The sequence below is a fragment of the Bufo gargarizans genome, chromosome 1 (genome assembly GCF_014858855.1).
Source record: "Bufo gargarizans isolate SCDJY-AF-19 chromosome 1, ASM1485885v1, whole genome shotgun sequence".
NCBI classification, from domain to species: Eukaryota; Metazoa; Chordata; class Amphibia; order Anura; family Bufonidae; genus Bufo; species Bufo gargarizans.
The window spans coordinates 619,964,797-619,981,026 of NC_058080.1; the positions used below are offsets into that span (position 1 = coordinate 619,964,797).

Here is a 16,230-nt window from a genome sequence, read left to right on the forward strand (position 1 = left end):
ATTTTAAATGATCCCTGGCCCAGTGAAAACACCTGAGCTTGTGGATCTTGCTTAGAAATGGCTTCTTCTTTGCACTGTAGAGTTTCAGCTGGCAACGGCGGATGGCACGGTGGATTGTGTTCACCGACAATGGTTTCTGGAAGTATTCCTGAGCCCAGTCTGTGATTTCCTTTACAGTAGCATTCCTGTTTGTGGTGCAGTGTTGTTTAAGGGCCCAGAGATCACGGGCATCCAGTATAGTTTTACGGCCTTGACCCTTACGCACAGAGATTGTTCCAGATTCTCAGAATCTTCGGATGATGTTATGCACAGTTGATGATGATAGATGCAAAGTCTTTGCAATTTTTCGCTGGGTAACACCTTTCTGATATTGCTCCACTATCTTTCTGCGCAACATTGTGGGAATTGGTGATCCTCTACCCATCTTGGCTTCTGAGAGACACTGCCACTCTGAGAAGCTCTTTTTATACCCAATCATGTTGCCAATTCACCTAATTAGTGTTAATTGGTCTTCCTTTTTTGGGATTTGTTGACACTGTGAAAATTTTGAATCAACGTATTTTACACTTACTCGGATTAAACGTTTGATCTGTCATCTACGTTCTATTACAAATAAAATATTGACATTTGCCATCTCCACATCATTGCATTCAGTTTTTATTCACGATTTGTATAGTGTCCCAACTTTTTGGAAATCCGGTTTGTATGAAGCCACCAGTTCTGTTTTTCAAGAACAATTTAGCAAAAAATGAAATGACGTCCAAAAGAGTGAAAAAAAGCAAATAAAAATAAAAAAATAAAAATAAAATAGAAATCGGGGCATTCACCAAATCAAAGGCATCTTTCTTTATTCTGTCATTAAGTTAAAACACAGCAAAAAGTAACAGGACTCGGGGAACATGGAGACGGAGACAGCAATTTCGTCCTAACCTGCGCAGGCCAAGAGGCTGCCACAAATGTTAATGTACCCCAAATCCACGTGTCCCCTCCAAAGTTTCTCACTTCACAGCAGCGCTCCTGGAATTCCATCATACAGTGTACTGTAGCTACATTTGCTTGGTTTACTGTGAAGGGGTGGTACTGCTAAAGCAGAGCTGTGTCCTCTTCAATCCTAGGATAGTGAGCATCCCAGCAGCTGGACCCCTACTGTATATCCTAGTGATATGCCATCACTTTATGTGGTGGTAAATACCCCTTAATTCTTTAATTTTCTCACATTGTAATGGGAACACTCAAGTAACTTTTGTCTATGCACATCATGGCTGGTAAATGTGTATATAACTATATTGTATAACGTATTAAAGAATTAATCAAAGTTATATTATAAAAGATATCTTCACCATTTTTCTTCACCCTTTATTGCGATAGTGCTACTATTGTGAAATTCATTCAGTTTCATGTGTTTCACTTATAGCTTTGTGAAGGATTGTAATTTTCCATTTAGTGACCTTAGACCAAGTTATTGTCCCCAGAGTTTCATCAAAATTTTAGGCTTTTTTTTAGGCATCATTGTAGTTGTTTTCTGCAAGTCTGCTAATGCCCAACCAGGCAGTGTAACTAGCACATACTGAGATATGGACAGATGACTATACAGCAGGCTTGTCCAAACTGCGGCCCTCCAGCTGTTGCAAAACTACAACTCCCAGCATGCCTGGATAGCTTACAGCTATTAGGGCATGCTGAGAGTTGTAGTTTTGCAACAGCTGGAGGGCCGCAGTTTGGACATGCCTGCTATACAACATGAAATATTTAGGCAGATTAATGATGCAAGCAATCAAAAGTGAATTCTTACTTTGTTAGGCCTGACGCACACGTGCGCTCTGTAAATTGCGGATCCGCAACACATAGATGAAAGCCATGTGCCTTCCCCATTGTGCAGAAGGCACATGGCCATTGTGCTACGTCCTGCCCTCTGTTAAAAGTGCCTTTTCTTGTCCGCAAAACTGATATTTTTTTTGCGGGGCCACGGAATGGACAATGGACATCACACAGTGTGCTCTCTGCATCTTTATTGGCCCCATTGAAATGAATAGGTCTGCATCCGATTTGCAAAAAATGCTAATTGGATGCAGACCAAAGCCACGGTCGTCTGAATGAGGTCTTAATCCGATAGGACAGATGAATGGGATCTAGCAATCAGCAGTTAATCCGAATCCCTTCTAGAGTACAGATTATTCTGTGGCAAGCATGCTGTTTTTTTGCAAGTAGTTGACAAACAAAATTAATCTGTTTGTAATTTGTAGTGTGAAGATCTAAGTTTTATACGGTGCCCTTCATTGAACGGTGCAAATGTCGGCTTAAGGGCTGATTCACATGACCACACCTGGTCTGGATGTACCCCATATATTATGGAGGGGGACGCATGGCCATACTGGCATTGCCTGATGGCTGTCTGCCCTTGGGGACTGGGGTTTTCTGCCCGGTGACAAAGAGGTTATTTTAGGAGCCCAGTTTTGGAGGGAAAAGGTTTCCCGCTCTTGTAGGGTCACTGGGCAGAAGATTAATTCTGCCCGGTGAGTTTCCTTCAATTGGCTGGGCTAGTAGCCTATGATGTCCCAGGGTTTCGGGGAAGGTTAGCGGAGCCCTGGAGACAGTTTTTGATTGGTGGTTGTGGGAGGTTTTAGGGCTATAAGTGTCCGAGCTCCGCAGGCTGGGCTTGCCTTTGATCTGCACCTGTCTGTGGAGCCGGATTCTTTGTGCCCCTCCCGCCCGCCCACTTTTGTTGAGGGTATATTGGGCCATGGCCTGAGGTTGGGTGAGGAAAGGATAGTTATCCCGTGATGGGATGGCCTAGATATATTTATGGTATTGGAGTCTGAGTTTATGAATAGACTCTTAAAGGTTTCAGTTAAAGTTGTATTGGTTAATTGTTTAATAAATCAGGCCTTGGCCGTTTTACCTCCACTCTCTAGTCAGTGTCTTTTGTTATTAAAAGGTATGCATGCATTATGGCGTTATAGGTTAGGCATAATATGCCATGTATTGCCATGTGAAACACGGGCAGTGTGTTGGCCGCAACTCCTGGAGCACAGTACAATAGACTTGCAATCAGATAGGAACTATCAAGAATCGCTATGATGCAGTCAGTCGGTCCGAGAGATGCAACATAATGAATTTCCCAGACCGAGTGCGGTCATGTGAATCAGTCCTAAGGGTTCCTTCACCCAAACATACAGTTTTGTGCCTGGTGTTTTTTTGACATAGCATATGGCATTTATTAACTGCATTTTTTTCATGCCTAAGGCTAAGTTGATGGCTCTACTTCCTGGACTGAACACCGCTTCCCTAACCCAAACTCACAACATCATAATGATATATGATGCTGTGAGTTTGTGCCTGACAGCCGATGTACTGTACTGTACTCACATAATGCTGTGTGTATAGTACAGCAGACCCGCAGTCAGGCAGGAACTGACATCATAAGTTATTATGATGCAGTGAGTTCCAATCAGATGAGCAGTGTTCAGTCTGGGAAATGCAAACTGGACACACTTGTGTGACATTAGCCTAAGCTGCTTTATTAAAGAATAAAAGTACGTGCCCTCTTTGATGTCAGTACCTCTGTAACAGCTCGTTCACACGACCGTAGGCAGTCAGTGTCCGTATTGCAGACCGCAAAGACATGGACACTGGCTGTGTAAATCCTATATCACAATCCGCAAGATACAGCCAGTGCAGAGGCACGGATTGAAAGCACTAAGAAGCGCTTCTGTGGACTTTCGGGTCCATGCCTCTGCACAGCAAAAGATAGGACATGTCCTATCTGTTGCCGTATATGGCGGATCGTGGAGCCATTCAAATCATTGGGTCCACACCACTATAAGGGATGCTCACGGCTGATGCCCGAACATTGTGGGGCTCAGTTTGCGGCTGCAGTATGGGCACGGATGGCCTAAGGTCGTGTGAATGAGTCCTAAAGCTGTATGGAAAAAAAAAGCTGTAGGAAAAAATAAATAAATAAAAAATAAAATAAAATGTAAAAGGGCCATTAAACAAACACACACTGCATATGAGATTTTATGAAGCAGCAATTGTGATGTATTTGAATTGAGGAGACATCACATGGAGGTGATTTGCCTGGCCACATGATCCTCCATCAGCAGCCATTTCTTGGACAGAACCTCAATGTGGACAGCACAAAAGACTGTAAAATAGGGGGAATCCCTTTTTAAATCTAGAAAATGGTGCACAATTTCAACAAGGACTATATGAGTAAATGTCATATAATCATCTGACAAACGCCTTTGTCAACAATAACCAGAAGGTGGCCAACCCCTTTAAAGGGTTTCTACCACCTGATTTTGACCTAATTAGCTCTCAGACACTAGCGATCTGCTAGTGTCTGATCTACCTAACAATGCTATTTTCAGACCTTTGTGTGGATCAGTTTCGCAAAAAAACTAACTTTTATTGATATGCTAATGAGCCTCTAGGTGCTATGGGGGCGTCTTTTCAGCACCTAGAGGCTCGGTCTACTCACACTGTATGCCGCCCCGCTCGTCCGTCAAGCCCCCCCATCTCCTCTAGAATGCCATCCTCCATCTCAGCCAGCGGACGAATTCTTGCGCCTGCGCTGTGCGCGTCTGTATTCGGCGCAGGGAATGTCTGACCGCTCCCTGCACAGACATCTCCACTGAGCCTGCGCCGATTACGTCAGAGTGCTCCGAGGAACAGATGGCGCAGGCGCAGTGGAGATGCCGGCGCAGGGAGCGTTCAGACAGTCACTGCGCCTGCGCCGAATACAGACGTGCACGGCGCAGGCGCAATAATTCGTCCGCTGGCTGAGATGGAGGATGGCATTCTAGAGGAGATGGGGGGGCTTGACGGACGAGCGGGACGGCATAGAGTGTGAGTAGACCGAGCCTCTAGGTGCTGAAAAGACACCCCCCATAACACCTAGAGGCTCATTAGCAAAGCAATTAAAGTTAGTTTTTTAATGAAACGGATCCACACAAAAGGTCTGAAAATAGCATGGTTAGGTAGATCAGACACTAGCAGATCGCTAGTGTCTGAGAGCTAATTAGGTCAAAATCAGGTGGTAGAAACCCTTTAAGGCAGCTAAAAACTGAAGCATGAAAATGGAAGCAGTCCTAGGAAAAATTCATAGAACTTCATTATCGAATGCTGCATTAGAGTCATTCTATCAGCATGAGAATGAAGATGATCAGTCACAGCTCTGCCCTGCTCAGCAGTGCTCCAGAGTACGGACTGTGCAGGAAAATCTTTTAAGAGGGCACAGTGTTAAAAAGGGGGCACATCCCTGATTTATCAGAGGGGAATAACTCTTTAATGCACACACCAAAACAATGGAATAGAACAAGATACAGAAAAAAATCCAGTTAGAACAAAGTCTTAACAGTGGTGTTTCATAAGGACAACCCCTGAACATATCCAATATTAGGACCTCCCTCTAGGAGCCAGAACAGACGCCCATAATGCGTTACATGGTCAGACATTCATTTCTATGGCTACATGTAATGCTACATTTCTTTGTAGCTGGATACAGCTTACCTTTATGGCAGTTAAAAATGACAGACTATTTAAAACGGGTTTGTCGTTTTGACACAAACCCTTTAGCGCCTCATATCTTCAATTGTACTGGGGAATCTCCAAGACTTCCAGAGACAAGGCAAATGTAAAGAAGAAAAAAAAAAAAAAAAAAAACTTGAAACAGTTAGAGCTTGCATGTTTATTCAACAAATTCTACTAAAATTGTTAAAATACATTGGGTACTTGAAGTGCATTATTAGATCACATTATTACAAAAGCTTGCCTTTTTATCAATACACAACTGCAACCATACATATATGCCACGACTGCTTAATATTGATTAAATTGCTCTATTATATACAGCACAGCTGATATCTTCTACTCATACAACAGGGCACTCAAAGCAGAGGAAGAAAAAAAAATACAAGATTAGGAAAATCATAGGCTAAGCATGCATTTCCTAGTAACAGTCAAAAGCTAAAACCGTTCAGAGCGTAATCTGTACTGTGGAGGAAGAGCTAAAGACTGATAGATTTACTAAACGAAAAAACAAACAATAAAAAGTGTTATTAAGGTGGGCTTCCAGACTGTCTCACACAACAGCATTTCAAGAGTAGGTTACTTTATTTGCCACTGAGAGCAAGAACAAAAGTGTAAAATGAAAAAAATAAAAATAAAAAATAACTGTAGTTTTTTTTTTTTTTTTTAAGTTTGCAACAAAAAAAAAAAAAAAAAAAAAAAAGGAAAGATGCAAAATTATTAGCTGCCTCATCCCTAAAATTAATACCTGCCACAGACCCCAGGACATTTACAGAAACATGCCCTTTTTCATACACACTCCTTCTAAAACAGAAGAAAATGAAAGATTTGTATCGGATTAGTGAAACATTATTGCTGTATAAATATAAAATATATATATATATATATATATATATATATATAATTTATTTTATTTTTTTCAAATGTAGGGACAGGGGGTTTGGATTATCGAGATTAGTAAATTACAGTTTTGTGATTGCTCCCACTAGAATAGCTGTATGTTGGCGAATCTACCCTGAATTGTAAAAAAAAAAAAAAAAAAAAAGTAGAGAAAAAAAAGAAGAAGATTACTTGCCTGACTCGCCCGCTTAGCAGTTATTTGCCCTAGTAAAACTACACTGAAGACAAGAAAGAGTCAGTTCCGCCTATAGAACAACAATCAGGAAAAAATACCAACACCTTCTTAGAACATGAAAAATAAAACTCCCATCAGAGCTACCTTACCAAGGAGCATGTTTAAAAGTCCAAAATAGCACCATTCATCAGTGTCTCAGATCCTGTGGCAGCTTCTCTGTCACTTACCACAAGGAAACAATGTGTTTCAAACAACTATTTCTATACATTAAAAGTGTACATGGATAAAATAGAGATATACAGACAATGGATGAAAAGAAAGGAAGCGAGTATGCTACATCTAAGTGAAAGGAATACATGATATAAGGGGGACTCTTAGCCTCAGAGAGGATAGTTAAGTGTCAAACTGCATCCGTCGCTTACACACACTGGTGGCAGACATTTCTTGAGCTCAACTAGTTTTCATGAGAATACGGCCTATCACTTTACTACGGACTAACAACATGGAGGTATCGAGTACCTGACAACATGTACATCACATAGTTCTTAGTAAATTCATAGGTTACTAATATTACTTCAGCTCGCTAAATGGCTGCCACAACTGAGAGTAATCAACAGGTGGAAAAAAAGCATCAAACTGGTACTGAAAGTGAAGGCTGTAAGTTACCGGCATATTGTGAACAGAGGAGCGTGAGAAGAGGAAGACATTGCTGTGGTAGAAACAGGCCACAAGGCCCACCTGTACTGGGTGTAAACATGGATTCACAGTGTGAAGAGCTTCACCCGACCTAGACTGTAAAAAATTGAGTTATGGTACAACTTTGTGGTAATTCTCTAAAGCAAGGCTCAGAGTCCCATATATGCTTACACTTGATGATATACACAGTTCCCAATATATGACATCATGGGTGTGTCAACAATCAAAAAACAAATGCACTACACATGGAAGAGATACAATTAAAAAAGGAAGAGGTAATTAATTTCAGTGACGTGATGTCTGCAACCATTTTCTGGAGCCAGGAGTCCGTCTGCCTCATTGTTCTCCTTGTGGTTGACCATTCTAGGTAGATGGAGGGTCCCCTAACAAAGAGAAGAAAGACCATTACTTTTAGGTAGTCAAACGCTCATTGTAACAGAGTCAATATCAGTCCAGAATGATCCTTAATCAATTCAACGCATTCAGAGGCCTTATACACATGCAATGTATGAGGGGCGAACTGATGGTTTGCATTTTGTCGGCAGCACATCCTGTTTACACAGGGAGACGTGCTGCCGACAAATGATCATTTTTACCTTAACATAAAAGATGCATTCATCTGACACTCTTGGCCGACTGTTGGGGTGTATTAGACAGGCTGACACTTAGCCAAATGAACATTTCACATAAATGCCCAATAGTTAGCCTATTAAAAAGGGCCTTGAGGCATAGGAAGATGTCCTATATGGAATAATGATATCAATTTGAAAGAAGGGTTTTTCTCAGGTGCCACAGTGTAAGACATACTGCACTCAGTCTCCCAATCTAGTTCGAGACACATAGAAAACAACTGATTTCTAAAATAATGTACAGAATATTTTTCCATTACACAGCTCAGTCCTAAGTTTTCTTGCAAATCCGAACAATACAGGTGATCCACCTGCAATAAATACATGATCCTTACTAACCTGCCCACCGCTCCCATTTTCCCAGTCGGGATCTGTTTACCCGGCTACAGCGGAAATGTCATGTCAACTACACATGATCACTCCAGGTAAGTAATGATCACTTCTTTATTGCATCCCCTAAGTTGTCCTGTTTCCTCCTGAAACTGGACAATGCCTTTTAAAGAAACTTAGAAGGAAAAAATTGTAGCAGCACAACGAAAAAACGTATTTACAGTTCCTTACTGTGGTGGTGCCCGCTGTGTCGGAAGCCAGTCTTGAACTTCCCCAATTTCAGATGCAATCAAAAAAACTGCAGCACTCGCCAGCCTTGATCTTTCAGAGTTTTATTCACCAAAATAATGCGACGTTTCGATCTGTGCGATCTTTCTCAAGCAATACCTATTGCTTGAGAAAGATCGAACAGATCGAAACGTCGCATTATTTTGGTGAATAAAACTCTGAAAGATCAAGTCTGGAGAGTGCTGCAGTTTTTTTGATTGCTTTTAAAGAAACTTGTCACCCTGAAAATGCTGTCCACTCTACCTTCATTGTGTCATACTGTAGAACATACCTTGTGGGAAAATATTCAATTTAGGCCTCATGCACACAACCGTGCTGTTTTTTGCGGTCCGCAAACCGCGGATCTGCACAAAACGGAAGCCGCCCGTGTGCCTTCCACAATTTGCGGAACGGAAGGCCCATTGTAGACATGCCTATTTTTGTCCGCAAAATGGACAGGAATAGGACATGCTATATTTTTTTTTGCGGGGATTCAGAACGGAGCAAGGGATGCGGACAGCACAAGGAGTGCTATCCGCGTCTTTTGCGGCCCCATTGAAGTGAATGGGTCCGCATTCGAGCCGCAAAAACTGCGGCTCGGATGCGGACCATAACTATGGTCGTGTGCATGAGGCCTTAGCTGGTAACTTATTGATCTAAATCTCTGCTCTATGATTAGTAGTAATGGAGGCGAACTATTTAGTGATTGTACACGCACAGTCATATAGGGAAGGCTGTCAAAGATAGGTCTGCCCCTATGAATTCTAATCATCGGGAAGGCAGAGGGTCTTACAAATAATTAAATGGAGACTGACCGATGCCATCTAAAATCACATGCTCGATCCACTGTTTTCCCAGAGGTGTCTGGTACAATCTTATCCCCCTCTTTATTTAGTGGTGGGGCTTGTACCATTATAAATAAAGAGGAGAATAATCCAGCACCAGAGACCTTTGGGGAAACAAAGGATATAGCAGATGGAAATCCAAGATGAACAATCAAGGTCTGTTGGGCTGCCACCATACACAGTGGACTGTGAACCATTCCCAATCTGGAGAGCGTGACCAACTTTACTACATGAGTAGCAGCATCCAGAGCACAGATCCAGGCTGTGGCAAATAATCTTTTTAACAGTTCATGTTTATACTGATTACAATTTATCATCCAAATTAACCAGAAGGAGCATACTAATATGTATTTCTCATTAAAAAAATTAAATCAACAGAGCTGTCTTTTGTGTCAGAAAATAGACCTCGATAGCATAGGGTGTTGTTCTTCCAGCTCGGCTATGCTGCAGGATGTGGGTGGCAGCAACAAAACATCAACTGCATACAGACTGCAGTCTGGGAAAAGTTCCCAAAGTATTGTATGGGGCAGTTCCTTTCAGCTGTGAAAATATTTAGGGAGATGAAAGGTGGTGATTGTTTGCTCAAATGTGGAGGGGCTTTTCTAAACTAGAAGATGTAATGGTTTCCCTGACATAAAGCAAAATGCTCTGGAACAATGTAAAAACAAAAAAAAAAATCAATGACTAATCGACATGACAATATAAATGTGTTCTCTGCTGATTATTTATGGGGAGGCGACTCATGTTGATACCTAAAAAACTTTTTCAGAGGAAACGTGATGTTTCAGTTTTTTCCGCCAAATTACTTAAAAACAGGATGTAAACACTCTAAATACATGAGTGTTCCCCAGCTATTAAGATGGTCAGTCTATTAAAGGAAGCACTGCTGCCAAAACACAGGCTGATTCTATGGTTCAACCTGGGTGGCGAGAACATTCATGCTAAGAAATAGGGGCTCTATTAGTGTGGTCTTAAAGGGGTTTTCCAGGACTACAATATTGATGGCCTATGCATAGGAAAGGTCATCACTATTGGATCGCTGGGGTTCAACAGCCTGCACCTTCACCAATCAGCCGTTACCTGCATCTGAGTATCTAGGAAGCAGTGTATGGAGCTCCAACACCACAGTGCCGTACACTGTGCAGTGACCATTCTCTGATACTGCAGCTGATGCCAAATGAATGGCCCGAGAATGGCCACTACAGAGTGTATGGCGCTGTGGTCTTTCAGTTCCATACAATATTTACTTTGTGGAAGTGCGGCTGCAGGTAACAGCTGATCGTGGGATGCCAGATGTTGGATGCCCACTGATCTGATAATGATGACCTATTTTATGGTTCATCAATACCCCTACCACAAACTGGAATGCGAAATACAATCTTGCTTCTACAGGCTTTAGGAAATGACGATAATGGTAATTTGACTGCCAGGATCCCTACAAACGAATAGATTGCAGTGCTAGCTATCAAGGTCAGTACGATTAAAACTATACGACAGTTAGGGCTCATTCACACGACCGTATGGCTTTTTCAGTATTTTGCGTTCCGTTTTTAATGGATCAGTTTTTCCGTTTTTTGTTTCAGTAGTGTTTCTGGTTCCATTTTTCTGTATGGCATATACAGTAATTACATAGATAAAATTGTGCTGGGCATAAAATTTTCAATAGATGGTTCCGCAAAAACAGAACGGATACGGAAGACATACGGAGTACATTCTGTATGTGTTCAGTTTTTTTTTGCGGACCCACTGACTTGAATAGAGCCACAGAAGGCGATTTGCGGGTAATAGGACATGTGTGCTGTCCGAATCTGTTGTTCTGTTCCGTGGCCCCGCAAAAAAAAAATATAACATTTCCTAACATGTCCGTTCTGTGGACAAGAATAGGCATTTCTACAATGGGCCGCCCGTTCCGTAAATTGCGGAAGGCATGCAGCAGCTTCCGTTTTTTGCAAATCCGTGGTTTGCGATCCGCAAACCACGGAACGGTCACGTGCTTGTGGCCTTTTTTGCATTTAAATACTGAAAACTAAAATAAATATTTAAAACCTTGAATTTTTTTTTTTTACCACCATATTCGGAACTTTATTTTAGTTTTGTGTACAGAGTTGTGTGAGGAGTCATTTTTTGCAGGGCGATGTACTTTTCCGCGATTCTGAAATGTATAAAAAAATTGATCACTTTTTATAAAAAAAATTGGGGAGTTGAAGTGACAAAAAAATGGAGAATTGTCCGTTTTCATGCCATTCGCTATATGGGATTAATATTGTTATATTTTACAGGCATTTTTTGCATGTGACAATGCCTACAATGTGTATTTTTTTATTCTTTCATATTTTTAAAACTTTTTTTTTTTAAGTCACCCTCGGTGACTATAACTGACAGACATTAGATTAGCCATCAATGGACAGACAGCCATTTTTTTAACGCTTCATTTTCAATATAATACAGTGCTGCCACCCGGTGGCCTGTATTGGTATAGCTAACTAATAGCTGCCGTTAGTATAAAGTAACAGGTTCCTCGATCTCAGCTGGAAAACGCCGTTACAGAAGCAGGTGGCTCCCACTTCTGGACTGTTCAGATGGCGTGGGCACATTTAGCCACGGCATCGGAGAAGTTAAATGTATGCAATCAGCCGCGGGTTTCTACTGAAACAGTAGAAACCCGGCTGCATTGGCGCCCGGTGCATGCACCACGTTTAAAGATGCAACTTCCGCCGTACATATACAGGGTTAATAAATGCTAGACGTAATCAAGAAATATAGTTGCCCTCAACATTTGTAGCAATATAGTCTTGGAAACCAAGCAGAAAACAAGGAAGTTGTTGATCTGCTCCAGCATTGGTAGAGACCCAACAAGTAGGTGGGGCTTAGCCAAGGGGTGGGGTCTAACAGTCTTTTAGTACTGCTGCAGATTGGACACAGCAGAGAGGCTCCTGCTCCAGTCACTTGTCTTACATCTTTTCACAGGACTGTGAGGAGGAAGGGGGGCATGGCTGATCTCCTGGGACAAAGAGATTTCTTTAAAAAAATGTCATGTTTCAAGTATGAGTAGGACCAAGGGAATGGAAAAGATGAAGGAGGGAGGTGCTGGGAAAGTGTTATTTTTTGTGTGCATTTCCTGTGTTTAGTGTTCCTTTAAAGTGGCACTGTACTTTCAGTAAACTTTTTATGTCATAGGGACATATCAAAAGTTTAGATGGGCTGAGCGCTGAGACCCCCATCAATATTTAGAATTTTGGGGGGGATTGGAGCACATGCTTTGTGTGTTCTCTATACATCTTGAGCACTAAGTGAGCACTTCTCTTCCCTCGTTCTATAGATAGGTGGGGGTCTGAGCCCTGGGACCCTCACCAATCTAAACTTTTCAAAAGGTCCCTGTGACATATCAAAAGTTTGCAGTAATACAGCGACACCAAGTCTTGGTTAACTAAACTAGGGTGGCCCCAAATAAGCAGAAAATAGACCCACATGCTCACACAGATTTTTACACCTACCAATTTGCTTTTAACATCCTAGACAAGTTAGTAAAACCAGACCACTAACAGTAAAAAAAGATAAACATTCTGCTTGGTTTAGTCACATTTCGAAATATCTGCCAGATAATCTGCCAGAATAACTGAAAGCCAAGATGAGTCATAAAACCAGACTCTGAGACAAAAAAAAAAAAAAAGTTACAGATCTGTCATTTAAACCCTCAGCAAATACATCTACTCGTAACCCAGAATTAAGGAGATATTTTTCACTCCTTTTGTTGTTAAAGCTGAAATAATGCTACTGTATTAAAGTTATTCTATATTATTTACCATCCATCTTCTAATAACCCATTTTAATAAAATAAAAAAAATATTTAATATATATATATATATATATATATATATATATATATATATGTATTTATTTATTTATTTATTTATATGTATTCTCAGACCCTAAATGCACACCACACAATATAAATGGTAGATCCAGCAAAGTATTTATGAATCTGGACACCATTCTTAAAGGGAACGGGTCACCATGAAATGCCTTACAATCTGCATACAGCATGTTCTAGAGGAGGAGCTGAGCAGTTTGTGGGAAAAGATTCAGTAAAACTTGCAGTGTATACATTTATACCTCTGCTTTTCCTGACTTCAGTCGTACACAAGGAGAGGTTTTTATCAGGGACTGATAGCATTCCCTATATAAGTGTGTATACAGAGAAAGAGCAAAGGTTTAAATGTATAAATTACAAGTTTTACTGAATCTTTTTCCCACAAAACTATATACCGTATTTTTCGCCCTATAAGACGCACCGGCCCATAAGACGCACTTAGGTTTTTGGGGAGGAAAATAAGATTTATTTTTTTTTTTTAACCAAAAGGTGTGCTTCTGGTGGGTTTGGAACTAATGGTGGTCTGTGAATGACAGGCACTGTTATGGGGGGGGGGGGGGGGGGGGGGGGGGGGGGGGGAATCTGTGGATGATGGACACTGTTACAGGGGGGGGATCTGTGGATGACGGACACTGTTACAAAGGGGGGGCGGGATCTGTGGCTGGCACTGTTACAGGGGGATCTGTGGATGGCACTGTTATATATGTGCCATCCACAGACCCCCCCAGCCCATAACAGTACCACCACAGACCCCCCCAGCCCATAACAGTGCCATCCACAGACCCCCACCCCTTAACTGTGCCATCCACAGATTCCGTGTATCCCGTCCCCCCCCCCCCTCGCCCCCCCAGTATACAAATATAAAATGTATTATTCAATTAAAAGTTATTACGCCTAATAGTACCGTATATCCTAATTGCTTCTGTATAATGCCGGCAGGCGGCGCGTCACTCACTGACGTCACTTGCCTGCACCGCCTACTTCATTCATAAAGTAAGGTGGCACAGGCATGTGACATCAGGGAGTTACGCTGCCGTCCGGCCTGGCTGCATTATACAGAAGTAATTAGGATATACGGTACCATTAGGAGTAAGGGGGGCATGTTTAATAACTTTAAATTGAATAATACATTTTATATTTGTGCAGCACTGGAGCGGCGGGGCTATAGTACAGTGACTGCACCGCCCCGCCGCAATTGCCGGCCCCCAGCTCCTCCTCCCAGTCCCTCCTCCGCTAACACATCGCAGGCTGCGATGTTAAACTGGTTAGCATTCGCCCCATAAGACGCAGGGGCATTTTCCTCCCATTTTGGGGGAGGAAAAAGTGCGTCTTATGGGGTGAAAAATACGGTATCAATCTGCTCAGCTCCTCCTGCTCTATAACATGATGTCTAGAGATTGCATTTCATAGTGACAGGTTCTATTTAAAAGGATTTTCCAGGAGTTTAATCCTCTGGATAGGTCATCAGTATCTGATTGGTAGGGGTCCAACACCAGGGACCCCATGATCAGGTGTTTGAGAAGGCAGCAGTGCTCGCTACTGCAGCTCAGCCCCATTCACTTCAATGGAGCTGCGCTGCACTAAGGCCTTGTGACCAATGAAAGTGATCTCACATGGCCTAGGCAAAGCTGAAAGAAGGCTGCGGCGCTACTGTGAGCACCCAAGTATTGAACCCCACCGATCAGATACTGATGACCTAACCAGATGATATGTCATCAGTATAAAACTCCCTTAAAACCCCTTTAAGAAGCTTCTGAAAGATAGATTTTTATCTTGACACTCATGATGTGTTAAATAAACAAATTGTAGCAAACTTTAACAACTGTTTCAATGGATTTTGTTGTGCCAAGTGTCAATAATGTTTGTTATAACAATGTATTTAAAGGGGTTGTCTCACTTCAGCAAATCGCGTTTATCATGTAGATTAGGTTATTTCAAGGAACTTACTAATGTATTGCGATTGTCCATATTCCATCCTTTGCTGGCTTAAAGGTGTTATCCCATGACCAAATGTAAAAAATGAAAATCAGACTTCATATAGTACATGACAACTTCTAACAAAGCTAGAACCTGTACCTCACATGGATCCAGAGCATCCCCATTAATTGTTCTGCTAAATTTAAATCAAGCTGACAGCTCAAGGGGAGTGTCTTTTCAGGAGGCGTGTCTTTCTTCTGTAGCCCTCTCCCTAGCACAGCTCAGGAGGCAGTTGATGAATGAAACTGAGCATGTGCAGCTTTCTCAGTTCTACCTTTCTCATTTCCATGGTTATGGCCACCCTACAATCTATCAGTGGTGGTCGTGCTTGTACACTATAGGAAAAAGCGCCCACCTCTCTGGTGGCATGCAGTGCACATAGGCCAAAAGTTTTTTCTACAGTGTGCAAGCACGGCCATCGCTGCTGAATTATTGGGTGGCCGTATCCATGGTAACGAGAAATGTATAATGAGATCAAAAAATGAATCAAGCCAGTGAAGGAAGCAATATGGACCATCACAATACATTAGTACGTGACTTGTTTTTAACAATATCTACATGATGAATGCCATTTGCTGAAGTGAGATAATCCCTTTAATATGTTAAATGTCAAAATTAAAGATGGTCACATCTGTACTTTCTAAATTTATGTGTTGGAAAAAGTGGCGAAGGCTTTTGAGTTGTACTATGCACAACTCATTTGTGACAGTTTTCTACCATGAAAGGAGTTGTAAAACACTAGCAAGTCCATCCTGGCAGTGTTTTAAGACTACAGCAGATTTATTAACAGGGTGCACAACCGGGTAATAAATCTGGCACATACTGAATCTGCCATCTGTTTTGGAGCATCTTATATGACTCAGGGCAGTACACAATTATGCGTCATGTCAGATAGGGGACGGCAAGAAAGATTAAAAAAATTGCATGTCTAAGGGAAGTAACGGCATAGGGTATGAGTCCACCAGAGATCAGAACAAAAAATGTATATTCTTTAAACTTTTAAAACCACGC

At 41.7% G+C, this 16,230-nt stretch overlaps 1 long non-coding RNA gene across 1 annotated transcript in view; it reads right to left on the minus strand.

The window, feature by feature from the left end:
- Nucleotides 1-5,670: 5,670 nt before the first annotated feature.
- LOC122924642 overlaps nt 5,671-16,230 on the minus strand; it is a 30,418-nt gene continuing 19,858 nt past the window's right edge. Inside the window, exon 4 of the long non-coding RNA XR_006387418.1 lies at nt 5,671-7,683. This is a non-coding gene — a long non-coding RNA (uncharacterized LOC122924642). The remainder of the gene's footprint in view (nt 7,684-16,230) is intronic.